The sequence below is a fragment of the Hemiscyllium ocellatum genome, chromosome 13 (assembly GCF_020745735.1).
Source record: "Hemiscyllium ocellatum isolate sHemOce1 chromosome 13, sHemOce1.pat.X.cur, whole genome shotgun sequence".
NCBI lineage: Eukaryota > Metazoa > Chordata > Chondrichthyes > Orectolobiformes > Hemiscylliidae > Hemiscyllium > Hemiscyllium ocellatum.
In genome coordinates this window covers 16,908,355-16,922,176 of record NC_083413.1, presented here as the reverse complement: position 1 = coordinate 16,922,176, position 13,822 = coordinate 16,908,355, and the positions used below count along the sequence as shown (strand labels likewise).

General features: G+C 43.4%; 1 protein-coding gene across 1 annotated transcript in view; it reads right to left on the bottom strand.

The window, feature by feature from the left end:
* Nucleotides 1-11,113: 11,113 nt before the first annotated feature.
* p2ry1 (purinergic receptor P2Y1) overlaps nucleotides 11,114-13,822 on the bottom strand; it is a 38,833-nt gene continuing 36,124 nt past the window's right edge. Inside the window, exon 3 of the mRNA XM_060834581.1 lies at nucleotides 11,114-13,251. The gene's annotated coding sequence lies outside the window, so the exon portion shown is untranslated. The remainder of the gene's footprint in view (nucleotides 13,252-13,822) is intronic.

Below are 13,822 nucleotides of genomic sequence, written 5' to 3'. Positions count from 1 at the left end.
ATAGGGTTAAGCAGCAGGAATAGGCAACTCAGCACTTTGAGTCCACTGTGCATTTAACATGAACATGGTTGACCTTATCCCGGCCTCAACTCCACTTTCCCACCTGCTCTTCATCAGAAACACATCGCTTTCTTTCTTGAATGTATTGATTGATTCTGCCTTCTTTGCACTCCGGGGCAGTGAGCTCCACAGATTCACAATCCTCTGAGAGAAGCAGTTGCTTCTCATCTCAGCTTTGAACCTATCGCCTCTCACTATTGCTCGAGACTGTCCCAAAAGGGGGAGCATCTGATCAACGTCCACCTTATCGATCCCCTTTAGCATTTTATACATCTCAATCACTTTCAGCCAAGTCATCTCATGCTCTTGTAAACTCCAGGAGATATGAAATATCATCCTTGATCGGTGGCCTGTCTATTCCAGGTGCATTCTACTGAACATTCTCTGAACTGCTTCAAGTGCAGTTCCATCCTTCCTTAAGTAAGGAAGCCAATATTATACACAACGTCATACACAAAGTTAAAAATCGCACAACAACAGGTTTTAGTCCAACAGGTTTATTTGGAAGCACTAGCTTTCTGAGGATTGGTCCTTCATCAGGCGGTTGTGGAGGATAAGATCGTAAGACACAAAATTTATACTTAAAGTTTACAGTGTGATGCAAGTGAAATGATAGATTGAAAAAGACCTGGATTGTTGATCAATTCTCTCATCTTTTAGACTTAACAAACAATCCAGGTCCTTTTCAATTTATAATTCTGGTTGCATCATACTAAACCTTTGCAATAAATTCTGTGTCTTACAATCTTATTCTCCACAACCACCTAATGAAGGTTAGTGCTCCAAAAGCTAGTGCTTCCGAATAAACCTTATGGACTATAACATGCAGTTGTGTGATTTTTAATTTTGTACACCCCAGTCCAACACCAGCACCTCCAAATCATGTACACTGTCAATTGTCTTAAGTGTGTGCCCTTTGATTACTGAGACTCCTGCAAGTGGATATAATTCCTTTCCATTAACTTCACAAAAATCTTCAATATTAATCAGCACACAATTAAATTCGCTCTTAAACAATCCTGATCATGTTAGGAATCTAAAGCACACAGCTGGTATGCTTCCTTCAACAGATTCAGGGGATTCAATGAAGCTGTTTGCCATGGATCAAATTTGGGATCATGTTTTAGGGAAAAGAGTCAACTGTTTGGTATTGGGTTGAAAAGAAATGTGTTAATTTGGGGTTTGTGAATCAGTGGAATTCTCTCCCTCAGAGAGCTGTGGATGATTAGCAGTCAAAGATCAGTCACTCTTATGAACATATGGCCATGTTGTGGTAATCCAGGACTATTAATCCAGGATCTTCTGGAGATAGTGGTTCCAATTGCACCATGACAGCTGGGTGGAATCAAACTCAAGCTAAAGGGGGAGGTGCTGGCATAGTGATGATATCACTGGATTAATAATCAATGTTCCCTCCAAACTGCACGGCTGCACTCACACATAGTTGTTCCGAAGTTCCGTACAAGGAAATCACAACATTGTCTTCCACTTCCAGAAGTCACTGATGTGCACAGGCCCCAGAAGCCCATGTAGCCAGTGAGGAAATTCGAAGGCAAGCTGCTACCAATCCAGGTTGGTGTTCTGGATACTTGGCTCACATCCGACTGGTGAAATTTGAATTCAATAAAATCTCAGATTAAAAAGCTAACCGAATGGCAACCATTAGATGGCCTTACACTGTTGATTGTCATAAAAACTAATTCACTAATGCCCTTAATGGAAGGAATTCTGCCATCCTGACTTGGTCTGGTCTACTTGTGACTCCAGACCCACAGCAATATGGCCGATTCCTAACTGCCCTCTGAAAGGCTGAACAAGCCACACATTTCACAGGAAATTAGAGATGGGCAATAAATGCTGGCCCAGCCAGAAATTCCCACATTCCATGAATAAATGAAAAAAAAAGGAAAATCTGGTATAAGCTAGTCTCCCAGCAATAGTGACTGTGAAGTTATCATCATAAATTATCAAAATTCATCAAACTAGTGCCCTCTGGATGTAGGTTTGCTCACTGAGCTAGAAGATACATTTTCAGACATTTCATCACCATATTAGGTAACATTTTCAGTGAACCTCCGAATGAAGCATTGCTGATGTTTCTTGCTTTCTGTGGGTTGGTGATGTCATTTCCTGTGGTGATGTTATTTCCTGTCCCTTTTCTCCCCTCCATCAAAGACATCTCGGAAATGACTGCCAGACTACTCAGCCCCCTTGGCATCATGGTAGCCCACAAACCCACCAACACACTAAAACAGCAGCTAATGAACTTGAAAGACCCTATACAGACAACAAGCAAAACTAATGTCATTTACAAAATACCGTGCAAAGACTGTAACAAACACTACATTGGACAAACAGGCAGAAAACTAGCCATCAGGATACATGAACATCAACTAGCCACAAAATGACATGACCTTCTTTCACTAGTATCCTTACATACAGATAAGGAAGAATATCACTTTGACTGCCAAAGAGAGAGACACGCACAAGAATTCCTAGAAACATACCATTCCCACTGGAACTCTATCAACAAACACATTGACTTGGACCCCATTGACCACCCGCTGAGAATAAGTATCAGCAGTGCTTCATCTGGAGGCCCACTGAGGATGGCACCTAATATGGTGACGAAACATCTGAAAAATACCTTCCAGCTCAGTGAGCCAACCTACATCCAGAACCCCAACCTGAGCTACAAATTTTCATAAAACTCGCTTACTAATGCCTTTTAGGGGATAAATCTGCTGTTCTTGATTGGCCCGCCCTACGTGACACCTGATCCACAGTAACATTGTAAACTCATAACTACTGTTAATGCCAATGTGAGCTGTAAGGCTGAAATGTCAAAGCAGAGAGGGGTGGGTTGGGGTGGATCAGATGTGGGAACCCAGGATTAGAATGGTGTTGGAAAAGCACAGCAGTTCCGGCAGCATCCAAGGAGCAGGAAAATCGACGTTTCCGGCAAAAGCCCTTCATCAGGAATGCCTTTCAACAGGATATCATTCCTGATGAAGGTCTTTTGCCAGAAACGTCAATTTTCCTACTCCTCGGATGCTGCCTGACCTGCTGTGCTTTTCCAGCACCACTCTAATCTTGACTCTAATCTCCAGCATCTGCAGTTCCTACTTCCGCCTAACTGTGGGAACCCACCCACTCTGGTTTACTTGACCATTTCCGGCCATCTCCCCCTGTCAACATATCTCTGGTTCTTATGGGATCGCTTCCTGGAAATGTTTCCGATGCCTGAAATTTTTCAAAGGACAGAAGATTCTGCACATGAAGACTTTAATGGCATGAAGGATGTTCCTGATTTCCAGGCTGTCCAGAACCAAAGGTCACAGTCTAAGGATAGAGGGCATATCCTTTAGGATTGAGGTCTTCACCGAGAGATTGGTGAGCTTGTGGAATTCTCTGCCACCAAAAGTAGTGAAGGATAAAATATTGAATGCTTTCCAAAGAGAGTCAGATATAGTCCTTAGGGATAAAGAGATCAAAAGAGTGTGGAGCGAAAGCAGGAACAGGTTACTGAATTGGATGATCAGCCATGATCATATTGAATTGTGGAACAGGCTTAAAGAGCTGGATGGCTTACTCCTGCTCCTTTTTTTAATGTTTCTCTGAAGGGATATGAGGGTAAGACAGGAAGGTGATGTTGAGGTTGTAAGATCAACCATTGTACTGAATAATGGAACGGGTTTGATAGGCCAAATAGCCTCTTAAATGCTTATGATCTTTTACATAGGACCACATGGGGTAAATTTTGCAATTTGTCAATTCAGAACAGAGTTTCACATGCACCAGGAAGCACCTTACGGAAATTCTGGTATAGACATCAACATGTAGTTTAATCAAATTAGGGCGGCACGGTGGCACAGTGGTTAGCACTGCTGTCTCACAGCGTCTGAGACCCGGGTTCAATTCCCAACTCAGGCGACTGACTGTGTGGAGTTTGCACGTTCTCCCCGTGTCTGCGTGGGTTTCCTCCGGGTGCTCCGGTTTCCTCCCACAGCCCAAAGATGTGCGGGTCAGGTGAATTGGCCATGCTAAATTGCCCGTAGTGTTAGGTAAGGGGTAAATGTAGGGGTATGGGTGGGTTGCGCTTCGGCGGGTCGGTGTGGACTTGTTGGGCCAAAGGGCCTGTTTCCACACTGTAAAGTAATCTAATCTAATCAAATGCTAAACAGGAAAGCTCCTTGTGGCTTCATGTTAAAACTGCTACCAAGCAGCAATGTCCTTCTCCTCCCTCCCTCCCCCCCACCATTATCTACCGTACCACCACCAAATTCCAGGTACACTGAGCACCTCTCTCCTGGCATCTCACTCAATCAAATTCATTCTCAGCCCTGATTGTCCACTCCCTACCATCCCTCTACTGAATGTAAACTGTCCAAAAACTAACTATTCTAGTTAGGAAGCAGGCTTGCATTGCCAAGGGTCCTGTGTACAGCCTCATCAGGTCTTCCAACTTCCAGTCTTACATCTGAAAGGAAGTAACTATAACAAATGTAGCCCTTCCTTTACTGAAGCCACTGTGGGTTAAACCCTGTGACTAATGTTTCCACAAGTGAGAGAGAGTCTCTAACCAGGGATACAATAATCTTATTGACACATATAAGATTCTGAAGGAGCCTAATAGGGCAGATGTTGAGAAGATGTTTCCTCTAATGTGGGGGGCATTCTCAAACTTGGCAACATAGTTACAGAAAATGGGGTTATTCATTTAAATTGAGATAGAAAGGATTTTTTCCCTCCCAGAGGGCAGAGAGTGTCTGGGATTCTAAAGGAGGCTAGATCACTGAAAGTATTTAAAGAGGAAGTGAATTGATTTTTTAAAATAATGATGTGTTGAGGGTTATGAGGAGCTGGTGTGAAAAGGAAGTTGGGATCTTGGGTAGATCAGCCATAATCTTACAGAACAGCAGGGCGGGATTAAGCAGCTAAATGTTCTAACGTTCCAATTTCTAATGTTCTTATATTCTTATGAATCCCACTTTCCCCAATGCACTACCCTCAATCCATTCTCCTTTTTACTATCAGGTTCCCCATGCTGCAGAAGAATGTACCATAGGACAAATAATGATAGCCAATAAATGCTTGTCAATAGACAATAGACAATTGACAATAGGTGCAGGACTAGGCCATTCAGCCCTTCGAGCCTGCACCACCATTCAATATGATCATGGCTGATCATTCCTAATCAGTATCTGCTCCCTGCCTTATCTTCATAACCCTTTATTCCACTATCTTTGAGAGCTTTATCCAACTCTTTCTTAAATGAATCCAGAGACTGGGCCTCCACTGTCCTCTGGGGCAGAGCATTCCACACAGCCACCACTCTCTGGGTGAAGAAGTTTCTCCTCATCTCTGTCCTAAATGGTCTACCCCGTATTTTTAAGCTGTGTCCTCTGGTTCGGCACTCACCCATCAGCGGAAACATGTTTCCTGCTGCCAGAGTGTCCAATCCTTTCATAATCTTATACGTCTCAATCAGATCCCCTCTCAGTCTTCTAAACTCGGAAGTGTCTCGGCAGTGATGCGCACATCCCATGTACAAATAGCAAAACAAAACAATCCAGCTTTCACAACTTGCAGAACTGGCCCATTGTGTAAAGAACTTGTTGCAAATCAATGTTGAAACTGGTTCCCATGACCTATTGTTGCAGGTCATCATATACCCCTATGGTGGAGATTGCCTTCAAATCATTCCCTGTGTAGAGTTTCTTCTGAATTATTTACTGAGTTTGTTACTAACTATGATGTTTACAGCGCAAAGTTTTGAAATTGGACAATGGAAGCATCCTCACTGTTTGTAACCCACTGACCTCACAAAACGTGAAAGATCTTCCATCACGTCACCCCCTGAGCCATCGCTGTTCTATAGAGAAGAGCCCAAGCCCGTTTGATGGTTCATAGTTGGTTTCTGTTTGGCTGGTACTGTAGGTGACACAGTGCTGGACTGTAACAATGAAGACCACATCAATGAACATTGGCAAATCTTACATTTCCCCATTATAGGTCTACTATAGACTTAAATTCATATTGTAGCCTCTTGGCCTATGATGGCATTGTGTGCATCCTTACTTTTACAAGGTCGATATGGGCTAAAGTCATAGGATTATTACAGCTAGTGCCTAAACTTAAAAGATGGGCCATCACATTCTATTAAATTGCAAAATCCACAAAAAAGCAACAATTTGCACTTATATAATGCCTTATATAACATTAAAAGTTAACCATGGAACAGAGCAGAGATTTGTGCAAGGTTTCGACCTTGGTCAAAGTTCATACTCGGTGCCACTTGGACAAACCCAGAGGCTGTCAGTCTGTGTGCAGGTGATCTCGCATCATAGGTTTTGAACTCCCAGTGTGAGACACTGCGAAACTACTGGCTAACTGCTGTGGAGGAAATGACCTGATTCAGGAACACCCTGGACCTTAAAAAGCACTTCCATTCATATCAAAGAAAGCTTGGAGGGCTTTTGGGATATTAGACATAATCAATTCTGGCTAAATATAACATCATGGTCAAACAAAAAGGATTGTCAGCCCACTAAAGCACTAGATAATGCATTTTTGACTTCTCAAATAATATAGAGGGCAGCACTATTCAGCAACAAGGTAAATAGGGAGGGGAATCGTTTGAAGCCATCATCTCAGAATGGGAAAACGACATATCTCACAAAAGTTTCAACTCTGCAGAATAGACTATGGAGAGTTAATTGGAATTAAATCATTTAAATAAGAACAGGATGGTGGATTCATAAAGCATGACAGGCCTGTGTATGAGAATGAAATGTAGCTCTTCATGTTGAAATCTTTCCAGCAAGACTCAGCTCAGGATGTGGGATTTAATCATGTAAGCGGTTTCCCTGAAATTTTAAGGACTGCGTGATCATCTGTGAGTGCATGTAGACTTTCATGGGTCCAAATGAACTGGAAGAGGCCATTCACCCCATTCTTCCAATGCTGGCTCTCAACCAGACTGCTTAAAAAGCCCCGACCTCAAATTTACCTGGACCGTCTCAGACTCCTCCCTCCCCTTCCTAGACCTCTCCATTTCTATCTCGGACGACCGACTCAACACGGACGTTTACTATAAACCGACCGACTCCCACAGCTACCTAGATTACACCTCCTCCCACCCTGCCCCCTGTAAAAACGCCATCCCATATTCCCAATTCCTTCGCCTCCGCTGCATCTGCTTCCAGGAGGATCAATTCTAATACCGAACAACCCAGAAGGCCTCCTTCTTCAAAGACTGCAATTTCTCCTCAGACGTGGTTGACGATGCTCCCCACCACATCTCCTTCACTTCCCGCTCCTCCGCCCTTGAACCCCGCCCCTCCAATCGCTACCAGGACAGAACCCCACTGGTTCTCACCTACCACCCCACCAACCTCCAGATACATCGTATTATCCTTCGTCATTTCTGCCACCTCCAAACGGACCCCACAACCAGGGATATATTTCCCTCCCCTCCCATATCAGCGTTCCAGAAAAACCAGTCCCTCTGCAACTCCTTCATCAGGTCCACACCCCTCACCAACCCAACCTCCACTCCCGGCACTTTCCCCTGCAACTGCAAGAAATGCAAAACTTGCGCCCACACCTCCCCTCTCACTTCCCTCCAAGGCCCCAAGGGATCCTTCCATATCTGTCACAAATTCACCTGCACCTCCACACACATCATTTACTGCATCCGCGGCACCTGATGTAGCCTCCTCTACATTGGGGAGACAGGCCGCCTACTTGTGGAATGTTTCAGAGAACACCTCTAGGACATACACACCAACCAACCTAACCGCCCCGTGGCTGAACTCTTTAACTCCCCCTCCCACTCCGCCAAGGACATGCAAGTCCTTGGCCTCCTCCATCGCCAGACCAGAGCAACACGATGCCTGGAGGAAGAGCGCCTCATCTTCCGCCTAGGAACCCTCCAACCACAAGGGATGAATGCAGATTTCTCCAGCTTCCTCATTTCCCCTCCCCCCACCTTTTCTCAGTCCCAACCCTCGGACTCAGCACCACCTTCTTGACCTGCAATCTTCTTCCCGACCTCTCCAACCCCACCCCCTCTCTGGCCTATCACCCTCACCTTAACCTCCTTCCACCTATTGAATACCCAATGCCCCTCCCCCAAGTCCCTCCTCCCTACCTTTTATCTTAGCCTGCTTGGCACACCCTCCTCATTCCTGAAGAAGGGTTTATGCCCGAAACATCGATTCTGCTGCTCCTTGGATGCTGCCTGACCGGCTGCGCTTTTCCAGCAACACATTTTTCAGCTCTGATCTCCAGCATCTGCTGTCCTCACTTTCTCCTACTTAAAAAGCTGACACATGCACGACAAGCAAATAACATCCTTCAGCTTTTGGGATTGATTTTTAACAAATTGGCAACAGGGAGTGAGTGGGAAGATTTGTCCCACCCTGATCTGAATTCACGTGGAGGTGAGAAGGTGGTGGTGTTATGCTTCCATCATGCCACATCAAGTTTTCTTCAAATCTCTAGTCTCAGCATCTCTGGGGCTGGGAGGTTCCACTCATTGCATCTAGCTCGGTCATGAGGGAGCCGAGATATAGCAATAGATGTAAAAGTAATTACAATTCACCAAAATGATAAGCCTTGGTGAGAATTTTCATAGACTAAAATGATGCCAAGTGATAAAGTGAACTGACTCATACCTTACCTTTCTGCAGCAAGAATAGTCAGCGTGGTTCAGTTGCTGGGCCTCATGTCTTCCGGCAAATGGAGTCAGGGTCCAAATGAATGCACCCTGGGTGACATGGTGGCCCAGTGGTTAGCACTGCTGCCTCACAGCACCAGGGGCACAGGTTCAATTCCAGCTTTGCACATTCTTCCTGTGCCTGTGAGGGTTTCCTCCCACAGTCCAAAAGTGTGCAGGTTATGGTGAATTGGCCATGCTAACCTGCCCATAGTATTCAGGGATATTTTGGTTTGGTGCATTGGTCAGGGGCAAATGTAGGGGAGTGGGTCTGGATCTGTTACTCTTTGGAGGATTGGTGTGGACTTGTTGGGCTGAAGGGCCTGTTTCCACACTGTAGGGATTCTAATTCTAACTGCTGTTCTGATGTTGCATTGTTGAAAGTCCTGCCCATTCGTTGAGATATTGTTCAGAAGTCTCACCTCGCGTTGCTGTTAAGGATTCCAAAGCACTTCCCAAACAACAGCAGAGAGCTGCTTGGTGTCTTGAACAAAGTTCTTTCCTTCACTGACTCCAGTGAAAATAAGTTGGCGGGTGGTTCACATTACTGGGATCTCATCTGTGGAATCTTGCTGCACATAAAAATGGTTACCATGATCTAATGGATTTGTGCATGAAGCACAAGTTTATCTCCAGGTTACACAAATTTGAGCCAAAAATGATTTCCCTTTCCTTCAGGCTCACTGGGTTAAATTCTTGGAATGCCCTCCCTAGTATCAGTGTGGATGGACATTCAACACATGGAAAGCAGCAATTCGAGAAGATAAGGACATCACCTTCTTCAGGGCAACTTGGAATGGAAAACAGATTTTCTCCTTAGTAGTGACACTTGCACCCATGATTGAATTTTCTTTGTTTGTTTTTAATATGTTCATTTCTCAGGAAATGTGCATTATTGGTAAGGCTAGCATTCATTACCTGCTGCGAGTTGAGAGTCAACCATATTGTTGTGGGTTTGGAGTCATACCAGGTGTGTGGAGAGCAGGCTTCCTTTTCAAAACGCATGTTGGTGAACCAGACGGATTTACGACAATCAACAGAAGTAACCTGGTCACCATTACTATCTTTTTATTCCAGAACATTATTGAAATCTAATTTGGTCATCTGCCATGGTGGGAAATGGACAAAGCTGAGAGCACTGGCTTGGATCTTCAAGTTGCTAGTCCAATGACATTACCACTACACTATTGCCTCCCCTACTCGTGCAATTAGGGGCAGCATGGTGGTTAGCACTGCTGCCTCACAGCACCAGAGACCTGGGTTCAATTCCAGCCTTGGGTGACTGGCTGTGTGGAGTTTGCACGTTCTCCCCATGTCTGGGTGCTCCAGTGTCCTCCCACAGTCCAAAGATGTGCAGGTCAGGTGAATTGACCATGCTAAATTGCCCATAGTGGTAGGTGTATTACTCAGTGGGGAGTGGGTTGCTCTTCAGAGGATCAGTGTGGACTTGTTGGGCTAAAGGGCCTGTTTCCACACTATAGGGAATCTAATCTAAAATATTCATTTATTAGTTTTGCAGAATATTATGGAAAATATGCATATTATAACCTTAAGGCTGTACTGTACTGTTCATCAGCACCATAAGGAGAGATTGGAGCGTGCAGCACAGGATCTTGCTAGTGAAGTCATCTGATCTTTGTCAGTACTTGTACTCCACATCATCCTCACAACCTCCCTCTCTCACTTCAACAGCACTTTTTAAATGTTACTTCTCCCCCACCCCATGCATTTATCTAGCTTCCCTTAAAGATCATTGTGCTATTCACCTCGACTACTCTAAGAGACATTGAACAATGTTCTCTCTGAGGTCCATGATCATGCAGCAACTGGGTAACTTGCCTCATAAGCATCACTCCCTTCACCCTGAGCAGCTTCATCTTAAAGGCCCAGGCAATGGAAGACACACACCAAAAAGAAATTAATGTGAGACAAACACAGAGAATGCTGGAGAAAATCAGCAGGCCTGGCAGCAAACGTGGAGAGAGAACGCACAGTTAACACTTTGAGTTCAGTTCGACTTTTTTTCTGTTTCACTCAGCATAACTGCTGCCAGACTTGCTGTATTTCTCCAGCAATTTGTGAGCTTGTTTCAAATTTCTAGTAGCTGCAATAGTTTACTTTTATTTGAGAAATTAATGTGAACATGGGCAATGATTTCCACATTCCAAACACTCACAGGGTTGGCTCCAATGTATGTTTTTCTGAATATCTTATGCATTTATTAGTGATTATCTTGTATTGTCTCCCACCAGCGAAAACATCAGTCAGTAATAAACTATTCAGTAAAAAAATTGAGAAGTGTCCAGAAATGATATAAAACATACCACGAAAGATGGTCATTGCTTTCAGATTTTATTGTTGCAGTTCTGTTACTGGTCTCAGTGTTATACTGTCGAAGTCAATGAGCTGTGTTCTTTGATAACATGCTAAGTTTAACATGCTGTTTTATCCTGGCATGCTGCATAAGTATTGAAACTGCATGCGACAACACAATGCATCATATAAAATACAAGCTGAGTACATTGAGAGAAAGGGGGACTGTTAAAGAGACTGTGAAAAGGCAGGCTTTTGTCATGCTGACAGTTAATGGTCAATTGACAAGACAACTTTGGATTATACGCAGGGAGGGTGGAAGAGTTGTTTTTGATGTAAAGGTTATGAGAATATGAAATGCTTTATCACAATTGACTATTCAATCTCAGTTGATCATGACATTTGAGAGGGATCCGGATAATGACTTGAAGAAAAGAAATGTTAAAGAGTATGGAATTAAAGTTAATGGAAGCTCCTGGTATGGAATAATGAGATGAATAATTTCTTTCTGTGCCAAAATTTGTTTGGCTCAAAGACTCCAGTCTCTTTAAAATCAATACGACACTGTTTCCACATTGTATTGCAATGGTGGTGTCATCTAACAAAACATACAATATTCCCATTCCTTCATCTTAAAATCCTGCTTTACATTAGGCCTCTTGATTCCCTTTGTTTGCCTGTCTCAGGCAGAGAGATTACTGTCATTCAGCAGCATTCACAGGCAAACACTTAAGGCATAACATCCATCTTTTTATTGGGGAGTGGGTGTTGATATGTTTGTGGCAACGTGGTAATGCTTTCTGTAAAGTATAGACCAGAGACACAGCATTTGCCCACTGACTTCAAAGCAGGGATCACTTGGCAGATGATTTTAATGGTCAACCTGCCATCGTACTAGTCACAATTCCAGAAACACCAGAGTCCCATTTTAAAAGCAAAAGGCCATTGACCTCCAACATTGGATTCTCAAATTGTAAAGGACACTTTACTGTACAGTGCACTGTTCCAGTGATATCCTTTCCACTCCGGTTTATTTTGATTGATGCTGCTTCAGAGGTACTGTAACTGTGCTTGAGGTGGTAAGGCGGAGGTAGGGCGGCGGCGTGAAAGATGGTGGAGAGTGTGGACAAGCAGTGAGAGGTAGTCAATTAACCATCCTGAAGTGCCAACTGAGGGCACTCCATACAAACAGCGCGGATTCCTCCAGACAGCTGCCACCTGACAGAAAGCACATTTTGTTGTTGAAGGATAGGGAACCAACAAAACCTTATTTAAATCCATTTCCCACACCACCTCTCTTCACCTTAAGCTGGTGGTTGTAAACCTGTATCTTATGTGGGTTGGGGTTGAGTAGGTTTGGGCCTGGAATTTAGAAGAATGAAGAACCTTCAATTCCATGGCAATTTCCTCAGAGTCTGCCACATCAGGATTCCACAGCGTCCTGACACCCAAATCCCTACCACATTGAAAAATTGACGACTTGGCCATCATAAAATCAGGACAAATGTCTGTAACATAGCACAACATTCCTCAATAATGTACTAGTCGCAGCATTTCTAACGGGAAAGTTCAGCCAAATCTCTGTTTTTTTAAAAAAAATTAATGGTCCAGCAATTTCCGGACTAGGAAATACATCACCATTACCTTCAGTGTCATCAAGTCAAAATCCTAGAACTTCCTCCTGATGGCATTGTATCTCTACCTGCAGCGGTTTAAGAAGGCAGCTCACCACCACCTTCTCAAGGCAATAAAAACTGTTTCAGCCCAAATCCCATGAGGGAATTTTAAAAAGTAAATTTTGTTACATAGCAGGTGAAATTCAACAACTGTGCAAAGTGGGCAAGATCAAATTGGTAAATACCCCTATCTGTGATACACCATTCCTGCTAAATACTCTGTGGTGTACACATTGAACATGTTCTTCCTTATACATTTCACACTCTGGCAGTTAATTACATGTTTGTTAGACATCCTGTCCATCACAAATCCAGCCTGCTATATATCCAAATCTTGTGGATCCTTCAGTTCTGTAACAGATGATTATACACTTTACTAAAGGAAAATGTCACCATCACTGCCCTTGGACTTCATTTCCTCCCCACCGTCTCTGTTCACACCCCGATCTTGTTGACAGCTGACTTCCGTTGTGATGCAGTCTGTGGTCAAATAGGCCGATATGCAGAATGGGAAGCCATTTAAACGAGCGATGTTAAAATGATACAGCAGCAAAATTGGGGATGGGAAAGAGAGAAAAGTCAAAATAAGTAACAGCGTAAATCAGTAACAGTAAACAGTTTATAAGAATCAGCCACTGCTTATGGGGTAGCTCTAATCCTCTAAATCTGATGGTTTTAGAATCAAATTCCAATATTTGCTAATTACAGCCGCAGTTCATGAAGTCTCTGAAAACTCTTTCTCGCTTTATCTCAAGTTTCTATTCACCCCTGCAGGATTATATTGGAAACCGCAGAGTTTGTTGTGCGATATTACCATACAAATAACTTGTCCATTCATATAAAATTTTTTCCATTATTTTCACCAAGCACCAAATCACTAGCTTTACATGGATACATTCTCCAATAAAACAGCAAAAATTTTGATTAAAAAATAGACAGTGTGCATGTGGATAATATCATCAGGTGAGAAAACATGGTTAGAAATTCTATAATTTACTAATATCTCCTTCTCCTGATGACATTCAAGATTTTAATTTCAGTGGGGTTTCAG